This window comes from Eurosta solidaginis, chromosome 4 (genome assembly GCF_040869045.1).
Source record: "Eurosta solidaginis isolate ZX-2024a chromosome 4, ASM4086904v1, whole genome shotgun sequence".
NCBI lineage: Eukaryota > Metazoa > Arthropoda > Insecta > Diptera > Tephritidae > Eurosta > Eurosta solidaginis.
Genome location: NC_090322.1, coordinates 92,128,466 through 92,147,022, shown reverse-complemented (window position 1 = coordinate 92,147,022; position 18,557 = coordinate 92,128,466). Strand labels below are relative to the sequence as shown.

The 18,557-nt window shown below is 40.2% G+C and overlaps 1 protein-coding gene and 1 pseudogene across 1 annotated transcript in view; one reads left to right on the top strand and one right to left on the bottom strand.

The window, feature by feature from the left end:
- Rbcn-3A (Rabconnectin-3A) overlaps positions 1-18,557 on the top strand; it is a 2,573,828-nt gene that overhangs the window by 1,718,139 nt on the left and 837,132 nt on the right. The window lies entirely within an intron of this gene.
- On the bottom strand, positions 8,375-16,904 carry LOC137247656 (uncharacterized; annotated as a pseudogene).

The following is an 18,557-nucleotide window of genomic DNA, read 5'->3' as shown; positions in this document are numbered from 1 at the left end:
CACGCTCATTGTTCAAAGTTTTACTAATTTTCTATTCTGCGTCATGAAGTCAACCCACATACCAAGTTTCATCGCTTTATCCGTCTTTGGTAATGAATTATCGCACATTTTTGGCTTTTCGAGATCTCTGAGATGAGTGCCCAGGTATTTTCATTAAGATACCTCAAAATTTACTTAAGTTATCGTGTTTACGGACAGACTGGCGGACGGACATGGCTAAATGAATTTATTTTTTCGCCCAGATCATTTTGATATATAGAAGTCTATATGTATCTCTCTATATGTATGCCGTTACGGGGTAGCGTTATGCGAACAAACTTAATATACTTTTTGAGCTCTGCTCAGTTGAGTTTAAAAACATATCTAAATATTGGATTTCGAGGAATTTGTTCTGCATGATTTTAAAAATCGCTCCTACCTTAAAATATAACTATATCAAAAAAAAAAAAACAAAAAAAAAAAAGCATGACATATGAGTTTAAGTTTGCCATACCTAAAATATTGTAATAATACGATTGAACAAAAATATTGAAGATTTAACTTTAGTCCCCTGCGATTCGAGATTCAATTTTGTATTATAAAAGTTGCATGCAGGGACAAAATAGTTATAAGTATTATCACATAAACGTTCTTATTCAATAATAATTATCTGTCACCGTTTAGTTTTTATTTTTCTTACAATAATTATCAGTCAACGTTTTTTTTTAGTTTCTGTGTAACTGTGCGATAGTCTCCGAGGAGATTTTAGGCCGAGCTTCTCTTCTAATTTGCGTAGTGATCCTTTTTTTGATATTTTCTACAAATTGGCAGGACAAAATCTACATGTTTTCCGCCGACTCCGAACGGCATTTCATGCAAGAAATGCACTCGGAGTATGTGCCAAATCACTGCCAAGGACGATCTCACTTGGAAAACTTTTTTGTTATTAAAAATTTTTTTTTCTAAATTTTCTATATTGTTTTGGTTCTGATAAGATGTTTACAATAGCTTTTTTAGGAAGAGTTTCACAATTTTTACACAAAATTTTTCAAATATGACGTGTTTCATTTATGGGTGTTTCCGTAAAGGAGTCAAAAAAGGGCAAAATGTGAAGTTTGCCTGGGATAATTTTATAAATGTGAATCGTAGGTGGCATATGTCGTCTTCTCCGACATCAAATATTAGCCCAGCTTGTTGGCTGATATGACGACGAACGGCTAATCGAATATACTTAATTTTGACCTGCTGCTATTTTTTCCTTTATTTATTAACATGTGTTAGTACAATAAAGGGTTGAAGTCTTTTCTAGTACGACAATAGGTGTGAGCATAAATAAAAAACATAGGTAGTAGAATGTCAAAAAAATACTTAAACAAAAAATAAAAACTGAAAATTTCTAAAAAGACTTTGGGCCCTATTAGGTTAAAATATTAAGGATAAAAGAGTTTTCTATATTGGACAGGGATCGAGATATCTAGAGGTATTTAGAAAATCCATTTACACATGTGGAAACTTGCCACCGCTATTTAAGAAACTTCCCGTAGAGCTAGATTTTCGAAGCTAAGAACTTACTCCATGACAATGCAGCATACATTTTCGCTAGGCCATCCAGAGACCTGAAACTTTAAAAGAAACTTTGGGCTCTAATAAGTTATAAAAATTAGAATAAACGAGTTTTCTATATTGGACAGGGATCAAGATATTTAGAAAGTCCAATTACAAGATGTGGAACTTTGTGATCGCTATATAAGTAACTTCCCGTAGAGCTAGATTCTTGAAACTAAGAACATAATTCAACCCCACAACAATGCAACATGAGGGAGAAATATTTTTTGTTATTTCAATTAATATAAGTTTTGTACGTATTAAACGGGGATTGGCCTCATTGCTTCAAAATGTTTGAAAACATGGAACAATGCGGCAGCTGTGTCGATCATACCTTGTAAATCTCTTCAAAGTCTTTTCTCCCGGGAGTGGGATTCGAACCCACGTCATGCCTTAACGTCTTTGTAACAGTTCAACCATCGAAGGAATGCAGAGGTTCGATACATCTCCCGAGAGAAGAGGCTTTGAAGAGATTTGCAAGGTATATCGAAAAAGCTGTCGCCCTGTCTGTCCTGAAATCAAGTTGTTTAAATTTTTCCCAAGTTATTAAATAATATAAATTTTGTTGAAATTTCACCTGACTCAATGTAACCACCAAAGTCAGTGATTTTTTGCTGTCCCGTACAAACGCATGTTTATTTTAGAATTTTGACAAACATATACAAATATTGAAAAAGCAGGTTTCTAGTTTTATGCACCACTCAATATTAATTGCCTAAATATTTTATCTGGAAAAGTTATAGTTTGCTTTTAGTTAAGATCGAAATCTGAAAAAAAAATTCATACGATTTGTGCTCCAGAAACATGTTAATTTTAAATACAAGTATGTATCAGTGTTGGGGGACTCCATTTATGCTCCAACCTTCACTAACAGTTGAGTGATGAGTGCAAAAGTGACAGGCTAACTCAGCTATAGTGGCAGTGAAGCTGAAAAATGTTTCACTATAATGTTAACAAAAAGAAAATTAAAAAATGTTAAGCATTTCCTTTATATAAATGGACAAAAATCAGCGAAAAATGTATTTTTATATTATTGAAGCAGACTAGTTTATAAATTAATACCTGAAAATGAAATGTAAATAAAATGAAATGATATTAAATAATGAAGTTAAATAGAAATAATTATGTACTTACCTAAATACTTAAAATAGGGTTACCTTATACTTACCTTATATTCTTCTATTACCTACCTTATACTTACCTTATAATTAATTTACACTTGCCTTATTTTCCCTTTTAATGATTTTAATTACTTACCAATTTACTTACCTTCACCTTTTAGCACCACATGCGGTGTGTGTATGCTTACTAACAAGCGCGGCTTGGCCATACTCTCTTGTACATATACACACATACGTAGGCTCATAGGAACAGGCGAAGAACTTACCGCTTATTGGAATTGGAAGTTGACAAACTGTAAATTAGATTTAAGAAAATATTATAAAAAGAGGAAAATTAATTATTAAAGTTACAGTCAATTAGTAATCGACAACGGCGGTGTTTTTCTTGGTGCGAATTTAATGCGACAGGCAATATTATAGTTTAATTTGTGCTCCCCCAAAAATTAATATACCTTTCGTATTCACCTAGTAAATATAAAGTTTTCTTACTAAAAAATCTTAGTAAATTTTTCATTTCGCCCGAAGTAGGGACTCAGTGCAAATTAAATTAAATAATATACTCTGTGAAGTGCACGTGAGTGCTCAGTTAAAAAACAAATAAATACAAATTAAATAAAAACTAATTTAAAACTATTTTAATCAAATTAAAATTTCAAAAACAACAAATATTGAAATCATTTATTTGAACAATTAATTGCCTGTCGCGATCTCGTGTGCAAAAACAAAATACATACATAAATTGATAGTGCAGTGCACTGGCTGAAAATAAACCAAAAAAGCTTAAAATTTTAAAGAGTTTTATTAAGTGGTACTTACCCACAAGTGCGTTACTATATTTAATAAAAAGGGCAAAAAGAAGTTCTATACTTACCACCAAAAAGCGCTAAGTGCAAAAAAAAGAAAAAAAGCTATTTGCGCAATAAACTGTGCTGCACACACACACATACGAAAATACTGCTGCTGATACCCCTCTGATCAAATATTTGGCCACTTAAGGATTTCTGGGCAGGAATAAAGTGCAGCTGTATACTCTGCAAAAAGGAAGTCGAAGCTGGAAACGAACCAGTCCATAAAGAACAGTATTGAGTGCGAACAATTAAAAGCTGTTGAGGTTGTTGGTTTTGTTAAATTGCTGCAAAGATCACCCAATAAGCTTTAATTTTTGGCATCTCTTGTATTCACTTTGAAATTAAATTGTTTATAAACAAATTTCGTGAAACAAGATTTCGGGATTGTTTAGTGAAAAACTACCTGGTACAATTTCCGACAAGGCTCCGATTACCATTCTGTCAAATATTTTTCGAAAGCTGTACAGCTTTAAGTGTTTGGTTAAATCGTTGACCATAATTTTGCTCACGGTTAGGCCCTTAAAAAACTTTCTACATCGCGTCTAGTTTTCCCAATTAAGGAATTATAACCTTTTATCTCTTGATTTGTGCCTTTTTTTCGATAGTTCTGGTGAAGTTTCAGCGATTTTTTTTTCGTTTTCGTATTGCCGCGTTGAAAACTTATAAACTACAAATTTGTACAAAGTTACTGTACATAGCGAATCAAGATGAGTAAAAGTGAGAATCAGCTAGCCCAGGTGGAAGACGCTACTTCCTTAAAAAGACAAAGGACAATTTTAAAAAGAAGCATAGCTCGAATTAAAACGGGAATTCATAATCAGTTACTCCCATCAGATCCGTCGGAAGTTGAATGTCAACTCGAAATGCTGAATAGTTACAGCGAAAAGCTTCTAGCGTGTCAGTCCGAAATAGAAGAGATCGATGAAGATGATGACACTCGTGACAGCCTTGAAGATTTAATTGTTGGAACCAAGGCGATGTTAAAATCGATATTGTCAGAGAGCAACAAAACAAAAGCTTCCGACACCTCCTTCACAGCGCCTCACAGCTCAAGACTTCCGAAAATGTCGTTGCCCAAGTTTCGAGGGCAGTATTCGGAGTTTAAAAATTTTATGATTTTGTTTGAGAGACTCGTTCATAATAACCCAGCGCTTTCAGATATTGAAAAATTCACATATTTAATTTCGTCCTTGTCTGGTGAAGCGTTAGGAACGGTGAAGGCCTTCCAAATGACGGAAGAAAATTTTCCGAAGGCGCTGGCAAGCCTGAAAAAGGTATATGTTTAGGCAGGGTGCCTAGCTTTTCCGCATCTGATTGCGATCCCCCCAATGCAACTCTGCAAATCGAAACTCGATACTCGACTTACTTTATAACCACCCACACCATCACCGCCACATGCATGTGCATTCATGTACATGCACGTGTATGTGTGCTTTTTGTCAGCACTCATGCATATTCATGTCGGGGTTGATGTGTGGGTGCCTTTCCCCTCCAAAACGAAGGATTTTACGGATCAGCGGTTCTAGCTTGCTATACAACCGGTCTCTTGGATTTCAACAGCCGTACAGCTCACATCTGCCGCCAGCGATCTCTGCCGTTTGTCAAAAATATATTCAGGTAATATTGTAAACAACATTTACCCAATAAACCCTATATTATAACGAGAAATCTCGTATTCTCTTATTTCCACACGCCATATTCCCACTGAGATCGACCCCGGTGCGCCCACCTCTCGCAAGGATCAGACGCACCCCGGCCGAACATTTGGTCCTTCTCCCCGAGAAAGGAATTATAGCGCATATACATTCCACACAACATAAGATCATAGCTGTGAAAACTTGAGCTGGCGGTTTCCAGATTAGTTTCTCTCAGGGGGGTTAGAAATAAAAGGCAATGATTAATATTAAAAATTACGGTAGTATTTTATTTCAAAGGATGTGCAATAGAAAAAATGAGAACTAGAGTTTAAAAAGCAAACATGCAATTCCTACAATATTACCTTTTAATATATGCGGGGACTCTGCGTTCTGGCGGTGTGACGTTTGATGTGGTTTTTAACTTGCGGCTTGAAGACGTTCGAGCGTGCGTAAACTGCTGCGGTTTAATCCAAGTGAACGAGTTCCCTTTCCGCGCATTCCGTTTACCCCCAAAGCTTACAGGCCTTTGGCGGGGTAACTTAACGAAACGTCAATTTTGCTTTTAGTATATGTGCTAACGGACGTAATAAATAAGCGGTTCTGTATTAAATTGCATTAGGGTGGCTGGCCCTTAATTTTCCTTTGGGGTTAGCCTGCTGGCCTAAACATGCCGGCCCCCTTGCGGTACGCAACCTCGCCTTGCCCTGCTGCTAGAGTAGACAATATCTAGAGGGAGAAAGATGAGAAATTTGTGGATGGACAGACTGTACGCATGAGTTCAACAGTACAAAATATTCTTTATTACAAAATTCATAATGTAAATTCAAATTCAAAATTCATTTTTTTTTGGATATTTATCTGCGACCATTTAGGCTCTAGATACTCCAGAAAGCACGAAGCCGAATATCGTGCTTTGCGCCAAGAGCGGGCCGAATGACGCTGGCAGAACTTGATTTAGAATAATGTCGGCATATACGTCTGCCCCGAGAACTAGGCGTACTGGCGACGCGACGTAGATTTTTGGATCGGCGAAACAGATGTGTGTATACATAGCCGCGATGGCTGGATCCAGGCTGTGACTAGGCGCCACTCGGTGGAAATGTGGTGTGACGACGGCATGGGTCGCAATGCGTTGGTTATCGCCGTGCTTCCCCCGCAGACACACCACACAGCCTGTCTGGCTACCCACTCGAGTTTCGTCCAGCCGCAGATCCCGGACCAAGTCGGCCGATATGACGGTTGAAGGCGAACAAACATCGATCAATGCTCGCACCAGATGAAGTCGTCCGCCAGCTTCTATTTTGACGATAGCGGTCGGCGAAAGCGAGATCATGGGCCGCAGTACCGGTCCAGCGACGGGGTCCAGCCCGGTACGTCCACTGCGGAACGTTAGCGGCGTCCTTAGCTGGCGAGTGGCAATGACTCCTCGAGAATCGGCGGCGGTCGACGTAGAGCGAGGCAGGCTAGTCGTGATGGCTTCGTGACGGCGATTTGTGTTGTTGTTGGACAGCTGGGGGCGTTGTCGTTGTCGGCGACGACGGTGAGGGGTTCTGTTCGACTGTTGGCGCTCATGTTGTAGCAGGGGTCGGAAGAGCAGTGGTTCCGATCCCCCTGATAGTCGGAAGGGCAGTGGTTCCGGTCCATCGGAGAGTCGGAAGGGCAGTGGTTCCGATCTCTCTTGGACCATGCTGGCCGGTTGAGAATAGGTGTCCCTCTCCGTGGTTTCTCGTCCCATTTCCTCCACCTCAATATCGGAGGCGTATAGTGATAACGCCCCTTCGAGGTTATCGCCTTCTTCCTCCTCTACCTGTACGCTCCACGGCTTGTACGTCTCACGTGAGGCTTTGGTTTGCTCATCCACGTGAAGGGTGGTGTAGTGTTTCTCGCCACATCGTCGACATCTCCCGTTGCTTGTGCAACCAGCCGTGCGATGCGCCATGGAGAGGCAATTGCCACAATAAGTGCCCAGAAGAGCTTCACGCATCCGTTCCTCAGGCGTCTTTGAACGGTAGACTGGGCATAAACGGACCGGATGCCTAGCCGAACACAAGTGGCATGGGACCTTGAAATAGCTGGCCTTTTTTTCATATGCCTTGCACAATTGGCCGTAGCGGGTCATGATGCCTGCAATTAGACTCATTAAGTCATATTATATACGTGTCGATTATTTTTCAAAAAAAAATATCTGGTTGTGGCTGAGTGACGAGATTACCTCAAAATTGTGACTTATAAAATTTTTCGGAACCCGGTATACAAATTTCGGTATACAAAATGAGGTATACAAAATTTAGGCATACAAAATACGGTATACAAAATTTAGAAACAGGTATACAAATTTAGGTATACAAATTTCAGAACCCGGTGTACAAATTTCGAACTTAGGTATACAAATCTAGGTATACAAAATTAGGTATACAAATTTAGGTATACAAAACTGAGAAACAAAGCTCAAGATTTGGGGTTTGGGTGTATTTTAAAGTGCAGAGCCTTGCTATAAATGGTGGTGATGTTTACTATAAACCAGCCTGGGCTCCCACCAACAAAAAATTTGTTCACAAAATTTTACCACGCCCATGCAAAAGTGACTATGAATACAACCCATGATCGTAAAATGAAAAGTCAGATGACGTGGACTGACGAGAGCGCTTTTACCGGGCACCAACAAGGTGCAAAACTTTGCTGGATTAATGTGTGGACATTATTACACTGGTGGTTAGATCGGTTATTACCCCTTCCCTTGTACCAATTTTTCACCTCATACATTCATTCGTAAACGAGTTGGTCTAAGGTTTGAATTGGTATTTCATTGAATAGCAACGTCTTATTTGCTATTAACGATCTATCAGAATATTTGGTACATTTGGCTTTTTGGCCTAAAATGGTGCAGGGTGAGTCAAGTGCCAATTAATCGCGGCCATGGGTGTTGGCATCACTGTTGATTAGTTATTAAAGGCATTTCCTGAATGAGAAATGTCATAATGAAAAAATCCATGCGGTTGTACGGTAACAGAGCGGTAAGTATAGTAATTTATTTGTTATTTCTTATTGCTATCATTGTGCAATTTTTTACTCTTTTATTTTCAGGACAAAATTTCTGCATTGCCTGAAGCGACGCCTGCACAATTGCATGCTTTCGACGATGTTTGTGCTTAGGATATCAGGAAATGTATTTCGAAAACATTACTTAAACGCGGTAGCCACAGACAACCGAATCGATTGAAGCCAAAGCGGACCCAAATAATGGTCCTTTATTATAAATCCGTATTGTATGTTTTATGGGTTGTGAGCGTTCATGCAGATGACCCATTTGCAGGAACGCTATGCCAGCAGGCGGTGTATGCACTTCCTGCGCAAAAATACTGCAATGACCACCATATCCACGCAGTGGGGTATCCAAAAATGAAGACGTGCTTGAGGTAGAGGCACTGTTATGAGCTACACATGGTGCATAAAATGATAACTTTCCTACGGCTGCACCAATAAGAGTAGGACAAAAGCTTACACAAATCGTTCGACATTCCATCGACTGTAACGTTAAACTATTATTGCCTTGCATATTGACCAGCTTATAACCGGGACCATGTACATCCGGCTCGAAGGACCATGTACATTTATAAGTAGCGTAAGCTTTTTATTAGCAGTATTATTTACTTGCATTGACTTATGTGCGGAATTCCTTAAGCGTGTACTACCCCAAGATAACTCTAGAGCTGTTACTTTTAGGGGTTAGGTTTCCATCTCTATTACTAAATTCGCTACTACTGCAACAACGTGATGCGCTGCGAATAACGCCGCCGGGGTTGCTAGCATTACTATTGCTGCTTTTCAACGAGAATCCACTAAGTGTACGCTTTGGTAGACCACTTTTGGCACTACTGGCCTCACTTACCGACGGGGAGGACGACATTCGTTGTAATATGGCGTTAGTTGTCGCAGTCTGAGTTCTGACACACATTTGTGGTGAACAATTTTCACAAAGCCGCCGTGTATTATTATCATTATCCACGGAATTACTAGCTTTTGGCGATGCAGGTGGACTTTGTAAACCAGCAGACACGCTGCCATATGGGCTGCCGTTAGCTAATAGGGTACGTTCAGCTGTATTATTTTTGGGTGATGTTGCAGATTTGGATACATTTTGGGATATGGCAGCAAAATCATATTCACTTTTCTGGTCATCAAATCGCGTTGAGCTTAACGGCTTTCGCCCTTGTAATGAAGGGCTCGGTGAAGTTGGTGAGCCAAGTTTTAGCTGACTATTACTACTGCTTTTATTAAGTGTTTTGTTTCACCACGATTTGATGATATCGATTTATTTGGCATATCTAATTTGGCCCTACATGTAGAAGAACTATTACGGTTTGATGCTTTTGGTGATTTAGTTTGATCTTCAATTTCGTTTTCGATTTCCTTCGGTGTGAGTCGTAAACTATGTATGTTCAAAGGACTTATAGGGGAACGTAGTTGTGATATGCTGTGTTGTAACTCCTTCAAATCACTTGCATTCAAAAACAGCGAATCGGTGAAAATCATGGTTTCAGCTTGAGATTCCCTACCGCGCATTTTTTGCGGATTCCCATTCTTGTTCTCTGATAGCAGTTCCTCGAATGTATTTAGACAAATGACTTCTTTATTTGAGAAAGCGACAGTATACAAGAATCATCTTCTCTTTAGTAACATTGCCAGAGTCCTTACTCTCATGTTTATTCTCTTTTTGACCTTGATAAGTGACAACGCTATGCTGCAGAATACTCGGTGTTTTACTATAGGTTCTATTATCTATATGAGGTGTAACATCAACGTCGCTTGTTAGCTAACTTATCTTTTTATTGCCTTTAGGTGTACTAACTCCAAGACTGTGTATCCTCCACTAAGGCGATTGGTTTACGCAAGCGTTCCGGACTGAAATGACGAACTGTATTTTGTAAATTTTCAGAACGCTGACTGAAGAATCGTCCCATTGAGAAATTCGGATCACGAGCAAATACTGAGCTGTTGGGATTAGATTGTACATCAATCATAATCTTTTACATTTTCGATTTGCGCCGCTGTTGGAGTAGTGGCAAATTCTTGTGCCCAAGCAATTCCATCCATCACCAATTTGGACTGCATATTTTCTGCTGGCTCATATTCATCAGAGTTTACTCCTGCGCAATTCGTTGATCGCCCAGTTATTTCTGAAGGATCAAAAGAAACTTTTGTATTACTGTTGGTCGAACATGTGCTCTTATAATTTAAATTAATGCTTTCATCAGTTTTTAATTCGGATATATTAATGTAGTTCGGTCGATGGTATGGTACATAATCGGTGCGATTTAGATTTGATGTATCTGTTAATCTTGTGCTTCGTTTAGATGGTTTTATTGGTAAGCCTAGTTAAATATTTGCTGATTAATTGAGTCGATGTATTCATATTTTATTTCATTTATAGATTGGCTCTATTGTGATATATTTACACCGATATGGATTTGGAAGGGTGGAGCTGTATTGGGTCCTGCTGTGGGCGCTGTAGTATGGTGTCGATACCCACATTATTGGTAAATATTTAAATAATGATTTAATAAATATTTAATCTATACTAATATAAACCCGAGTTAATACTATGGCAGTGGAAACTATTATTAGGGACAGTGTACCCTCTACATTGGAGAATCTTCCAAATATTTTGCCTTTCTCGTTTCGCGCCATCTAACTTATTTTAAAGTTTACGGCGGTTCCTTTGTTTATATAACCGAAAAAACACGATAAGGTACCTGGTGGCGATACGGTGCTAGTAATCTCATTTCAAGCGATTGAGTGAATTAAATTAAAATCCCTTGTACCCGGGTCTGTGGAGGATTTCACTCGCCTCGTACAACAGTTATGCCGCATCCCGAGCGTGGTTTAAGATTATTAACGCTCTAGGATGATTGGCAACTCGGCACTCATAATACGGTACATTCGTTTTCTATACCAGCTATGGTTTGAGAATGCAATAATTTCAAAGCTACCAGGTCTTGTAATAGACCAAGACCATATAGGATTCCAATAGGTGTTACGGTTCATTACTTGGGAAGGTTGTGACTTTTCTTTTGCTCGTAAGCGTGACAAATATGGCGACTCAAAATCCATTAAACGTCTTATTAGCACTAATTTATTTTGTTTCATATCACTATCTTGCCGTCGCACTACATATAGACAGAATATTGCATAAATTGCTGCAACAGTTCATCATGCTGAACAATATATATTGAGAGTTATGTCTTCAGTAGGATTAAAATGTAAGGCGCGATAACCTCCGAAGAGATTTTAGGCCGATCTTCTATCAGTAGGATTAGTTAGGTTTTTTAATATTGCCACCCAAAATCTTACAATAGCTTATAGATTTTTTAAGAGCAAAACAATAACAGTTTACCACTATTTTTGATGTCAACTTCACAAAAGGTTGTATATGTTCACGATGTGGAATCATTGTTTTGGTCTTTCGTGAAGTGGAATACTATTGACAAAATGTTTAATAGGATTCAGCAGATTCTTCTGCCTCATCGTGATTGCATGGTAAGATGATGAGCTTTACCAAGGGTCGGGTTATCTGGCCTTTCATTGTCATGATATCGACCACTCTAATGCGATCGTCAGGTCCTGGATGTAATTTGACCACCCGTCCGAGTCTCCATTCGTTTGGAGACAAATTGTCCTCCTTAATTACGACCAAGTCCCCGATTTTTAAGTTCGTTTTGGGAAATCTCCATTTGTTTCTTTTCTGCAGTTCAGAGAGGTATTCCGACTTCCACCTCTTTCAGAAGGAGTGATGTAGGGATTTTAACTTTTGCCATCGATTTATGATTGAGGCAGAGTTTTCGCTGGCGTCAGGTTCTGGTGGAGATAAGAGAAGTCCTCCTACCAGAAAGTGACCTGGGGTTAGTGGCTCCAGGTCTGATGCATTGTTTGACGCAGGGCTCAATGGTCGGGAGTTGAGGCAGGCTTCGATCCTGCATAGCAAAGTCGCAAATTCCTCAAAGGTGAATTTGCAACTTGCGGCGATTTTTGTGAAGTGGCTTTTAAAACTTTTCACTCCCGCCTCCCACAGTCCCCCCATGTGAGGAGCTGATGCGGGAATGAAGTGCCACGATAAGGATTCATGGGAGTACTTGGATAGGGTGATATCGCGGGCATTTTGTAGGAATTCACTCATTTCCGCTTTAAGTGCTCTAGAAGCCCCGACAAAATTCGTGCCATTGTCGGAAAACATCTTACTAGGGCAGCCTCTTCGCGAAACGAACCTCGCAAATGCTGCTAAAAATGACTGGGTGCTGAGGTCGGAGGTGGGTTCCAGGTGAATCGCTTTCGTTGCAAAGCAAACGAACAAGCACACATACCCCTCAACACTCTACAACCTCGCCCTCGAAAGTTCTTTATATCGAAGGGTCCCGCAAAATCCACTCCTGTGTTTGTGAATGCCCGTGAGTACGTAGTTCTCTCCTTGGGTAAAATTCCCATTAGCTGGGTTTGAACACGTTTTCGGTAAATCGTGCATTCCTTGCAATTGTGGATTGTCGATTTTATCATGTTCTTGACCCGTGGTATCCAATACTGCGTACGGATGAGGCGTAGCATAAGTTGGTTTTCCCCACGGAGTGAGATCCTATGGGTAAACTTTACAATAAGACGCGACAACTGGCAATTATACGGCAAAATGACTGGATGTCGCTCGTTGTACGGGATATCTTCGGAAGCTTTGAGGCGGCCCCCTGCCCTCATAACCCCCCTTTCATCTAAGAATGGGTTCAGTGGTAGTACCTCGCTCTTTGCTCCTATGAGTTTTTTAGATTTTAAAGCTGCATACTCCTCCCCATAATGCCTCTTTTGATAGATAACAATCAGACGTTGGGTCGTTGCTTTTATTTCGCTCGACGAAATTGAGCAAGAATTCGCCTGAATCGAGGCTCTTGTTTTTGGGTTAGTTCTTTGAAAGAATCTCCAGACGTAGGATAGTACTTTCAAAGCTCTCGAGAGGTCAGAAAATCTTGTGAGGATATCAGAGTCTGTATCTACTATTGATGAGTGTACCTGGACCCGCTTTTCTTCTGACGTGGTGGTATATTCTGTTTCTTGGGTAGGCCAATTTGAGCTATCTTCATGAAGCCAAGAAGGGCCCTCCCACCACAGGGCTTTGTTGATAAGATCTTCAGCGGGTATACCTCTACTTGCGAGATCTGCCGGGTTTGATGCCGAGTCGACATGAAGCCAGTTTTCCTTCCCTACTTTGTCAATTATTTTTGTCACCCTATGGGCAACGAAAGTGGGCCACGAGCATGGGGGTTTGCGAACCCATGCCAGGACGATTGTCGAATCCGTCCATAGATAGGTTGTAGAAATGTTAAAATTGAGGTTTTTTGCGACTGACTCTACTATTTCTGCTAGCAGAACCGCACCACATAGTTCAAGGCGGGGTAGAGATATAGTCTTGACCGGGGCTACTCGGGCTTTTGCGAAGAGCAGATTTACGAACACATGGTTCTCGATTTGTACCCTCAGGTATATTGCGGCTGCGTATGCTTTCTCGGAAGCGTCGCAAAAGCCATGTAGTTCGCTGCTCGCTACCGGGGAAAACTGTACCCAACGGGGTATACGAATGCTTTCAATATGTCGGTAGCTTTCTAAAAAATCATGCCATCTGTCTAATATCGCGGGAGATACGGCTTCGTCCCAGCCCGTGCCTTCCAGCCAAATACCTTGCATTATGATTTTCGAGGTAATAATGAATGGTCCTAGCCAACCTAGTGGATCAAATAATTTTGCTATAGCAGACAATATTGTTCTCTTTGTGAACACGACTTGGTTGTCTATGGGTTTCGTAGAAAAATAGAAATAGTCAGAGTGGGCATTCCACCTGATCCCTAAGGCTTTAACCATGCTAGCATCCTCAAAGTTTAAAAAGTTTTCATTTAATAAGTGCGATCTTGGAATACCTTCCAATAGTTGATCGCAATTTGAAGTCCACTTCCTGAGGGAGAGGCCGGCTGATTGTAATGCCGCTTGGATTTCGTCCCGTGCCTTCGTGGCGGTGGCAATGGTGTGTCCGCCCGCTAAAACGTCGTCGACATACATAAACTGTCGTAGGATGTCCGATGCGATGGGATAGGTTTCCTCTACGTCCTCTGCTAGTTGAAGAAGGGTCCTTATGGCCAGGTAGGGCGCGCAGTTTACTCCGAAGGTCACCGTCTTCAATTCGTATGTGCTGATGGGTTCGCTGGTGGATGACCTGAAGACGATGCGTTGATACCTGGTGTCCCTGGGCTCTAGCATTATCTGCCGGTACATCTTTTCAATGTCACTGTTGAATACGTATCGGAACAATCTCCAACGGAGTATGAGAATTGTTAGATCACTCTGAAGGACTGGGCCTGAATGAAGGACATCATTTAAACTTATTCCATTAGCAGTGGGACAGGAGGCATTAAAAACAACTCTCACTTTATTGGTGGTGCTTTCTTCCTTAATTACTGCGTGATGGGGTAAAAAATAGGTATCGCATGTATCTGCCGGAACATGCTCTTCTACTCGTGCCATATGAGCTAACGTTTCGTATTCGGATACGACACGGTTATATTCCGTCTGCAATTCGGGATTTTTCGCTAACCGGGTTTCGTTCCTGAAAAATTGTGAGCACGCGCTCTTAAGCGACGGTCCTAATGATATACCCTTTTGAAAGTCCTGCTTAAAAGGCAAGGACACGATATATTTGCCATCGTCATTTATTTTGGTGGTTTTTTGATACAACTCCTCGCAGTAATTTTCGTCTTTGGTATAAATATGGTTTTTGGGAATGTCTTCCAGCTCCCAAAATGACGCTATTTGTTTATACAGCGATACCTCATTTAAGAACGACACACACCTGCCGGCTGGGCTGGCCGTTTCCGTTTGGCCAGTTAATATCCAGCCAAATACTGTTTCCTGCGCAAGGAGGGTGCCTAAAACATTTTTTCGTATACCGCCTAGCATTATCTGTGCGTAAATATCCCCACCCAGAATAAGATCTACTTGTTCATTTACAAAGAACCTCCGATCTGCTAGCACCAAGTCCGGGAAAACTTGGTGTGTCATGGGGTCAATTTGACAGGTTGGCAGATTGCCGGTGAGCTGGGCTAAAACCAATGCTGTAGTGTGTATGCGTACATTCGGGTTTATTGATGACCGCAACTGAATGAAACATGCCTCTTTCACTTGGGCTGACACGGTGTTGTTTATCCCTGACACTTGTGCATTTAGCTTCCGACTAGGTAGATTTATTCTTCTTTTAAGTCGCTCCGAAATGAACGAGCACTCTGATCCGGAGTCTATTAGGGCGCGGGCCGAAAAGTTTTCGTTGTTATAAAAGATACTGACTTGCGCAGTACCTAATAGAACCCCCTTGCTTGTATTCGCGAAACAGGAATTGAAGTTGGTTGGTTGATTATTTGCCGTGGCAAACTGACGTTGGGCCTGAGCCTGTGCCGAAGTAGATGGTCTTTGATCTAACTGTGTTTGTTGGGTTGTGGTTGGTCTTGCACTCGTGGCCGCATTTTGTTGAATATGCAGGAGTGTATGATGCCTTAGATGGCAAATGCTACAATTAAAGGAGCACGTACATTTGGAAACTGTGTGTTTCGCTGAGAGGCAATTCAGACACCCCCTACTATCTTTTATAAACGCTACTCTGTCTACGACAGAGAGCCGTTGGAAGCTTTGGCATTGTGACAGCTTGTGGTTATTTTTCTTACAGCATCTGCAAGTGTTTCTAGCTACATTTGCTTGGTAAGCGCCTACTTTCTTTTGAGACGAATCATTATTATGTTTAGGTGGTGGTTGTTTGGGAGCTTTGGGATTTTTGCTACCTGTTAATCCTGAGACTGTTTCCAAGGTCTGGAACCTATTCGATAAAAATTTATCCATATCTTCCCATTTCGATATTTCAGTTTTATTCTCTATGGTCTGTTCCCATAAATCTAGCGTACTTTCGGGTAGTTTGGTGGAGCATAGATATGTGAATATCGCATCCCAATTGCCTATCTCAATTTGATGAGCTTTTAGAGCTGAGATGCAGTTATTTATTTCCCGCTGAAGTGTTTTAATCGCGGTGCCACACTCACTTTCTACGCTTTCAAGATTGAATAATATTTTTAATTGGGTATTGACGAGAATTCGTTTATTCTCATATATTTCCCCTAAATTCTTCCACGCTGTGTCAACCCCTTCGTTTGTAAGTGGGCATTTTTTCACTATATCCCTTGCCTCACCCTGCGTTTTTTGGTTGAGGTGAAATAACTTCTCAACTGGGGTGAGGCGCTTATTCCGTATGTATATTGCCGTGAACATGTCACGGAACGTTGGTCACCTTTGAAAACATCCGTATCGCACGGAGGTAGTCGCATGCTGTGTTCTGGATCAGGTGTCCCTTCTCCCTCCTTATCGCGTTTAGTTAGCTTTGCTATTAATTCAGCCATGCTTGAACTGCCGCGTACATATGCGGCATACGTCGCCTGGTATTTCGGCTTGGCCTGCGCTAACACCTTTTTCTCTGCCGTTTCAGAGTACAAGAGATCCTCATAAGCTAACTTTGCCTTTCTCCAATTATTCTTTAACTCTTCTTGGTGAATAGCTAGAGTATATTTTGTGTGTTCAGCTTGAGGTCTGTCGTTGAATTCAGCCTCAAACTGTGCCACCTCATCAGCTGCTTTAATGAATTTCTCCATATCGTTTGATATTTAACAGAGAAGAACTATTATGCAGGGCCTAATTAGCAAATTCGAGTTTGATGCTCAGAAGCAAAGGGAAGGGTTTCAATAACCTAACACCACCACTCAAAAACGCAAAAGACAAATTTCGGAATCACCTCTTTATGATCTTTTAAAATTTATTATAACCAAATATATGTATATATATGCAATAAAGTGTTATTTTCAGCTCTTCGCCACTGAATACCAGATTTTATGAAAAATAATTATATACGTGTGTGATATAATATAATAAATATGTGATATAAAGATAAAGTGAACAAAAAATTGAATATAAATGTGAGGATTAAACGACTCGAACCCAATTTATATTGATTTTAAAGGAAAAGAAGATATTGTATTTAAAAAGAAAAACCAGTGAGCCTGTATGTGTGACCGGTGTGCAATGTAATATGTGAGGTTATGTCTCCTCCGCTAAAATGAATATTGCTGGTGTTAAGTGTCCAAAGAAAATTTTGCTTGCCACAATTAACGCGTGTAGCTAGAGCCAATAAATGGTCTATTGCAAAATGAGCGTTTGTGTTTGCGCGTTTAAATTTTTAAACGAGCAGAAAGCACTGTGATAGCGATTTTTTCTCAATATTCAGATAACGACCAAAGTGGTGTTATAGAAATTTGGACAAGCACCTTTTTGTTACGAATAAGCTCAAAATTTGTATAATAATTTTAACCGCGATGGTTGCAAGAACCGAAAGTGTAGTGCAGTGCAACGTTTCAAGGAAAGTTTAAAGCCACTGACTACTAGCCTTAGGCTGTGTCCAATACCTCTTACCACGGGTGGGGGAGAGTATCGGATAGACAAAAGGCTTTGTAATAGCACTGTTTATTCAGTAATTTTTAATCACCGCATGTGATTTATACGAAAAGAAAAAACATTTTTTTTCTTTTTTTTTTTTTTTTTTTACACTTTTCGCTTGTGTCACTTTTTAAGCAAATCTTTTATCACCGCCTGTGATTTAAATGAAAAAACTTAAGCACTTTTTTATTTGTGTCACTTTTCATTTGAGCACATACCTTTTAACCAAACGCTTTGAATAGTGATTTGATGAAATTTTTCAGTGATGAACTGTGAACTCTGACGCTGTACAAATTCCGTTGTTGTCCGGAATGGCTGTGTACTCAACGATTAAAAACGTGATGAATATTATGGTTTTGGTTAGTGGACTGTATTTCCTCTAGGCTTGCTTCCCTTACTGGCGCTGATGGACCATGAAAACTTGAGCTGGCGGTTTCCAGATTAGTTTCTCTCAGGGGGGTTAGAAATAAAAGGCAATGATTAATATTAAAAATTACGCTAGTATTTTATTTCAAAGGATGTGCAATAGAAAAAATGAGAACTAGAGTTTAAAAAGCAAACATGCAATTCCTACAATATTACCTTTTAATATATGCGGGGACTCTGCGTTCTGGCGGTGTGACGTTTGATGTGGTTTTTAACTTGCGGCTTGAAGACGTTCGAGCGTGCGTAAACTGCTGCGGTTTTAATCCAAGTGAACGAGTTCCCTTTCCACGCATTCCGTTTACCCCCAAAGCTAACAGGCCTTTGGCGGGGTAGCTTAACGAAACGTTAATTTTGCTTTTAGTATATGTGCTAACGGACGTAATAAATAA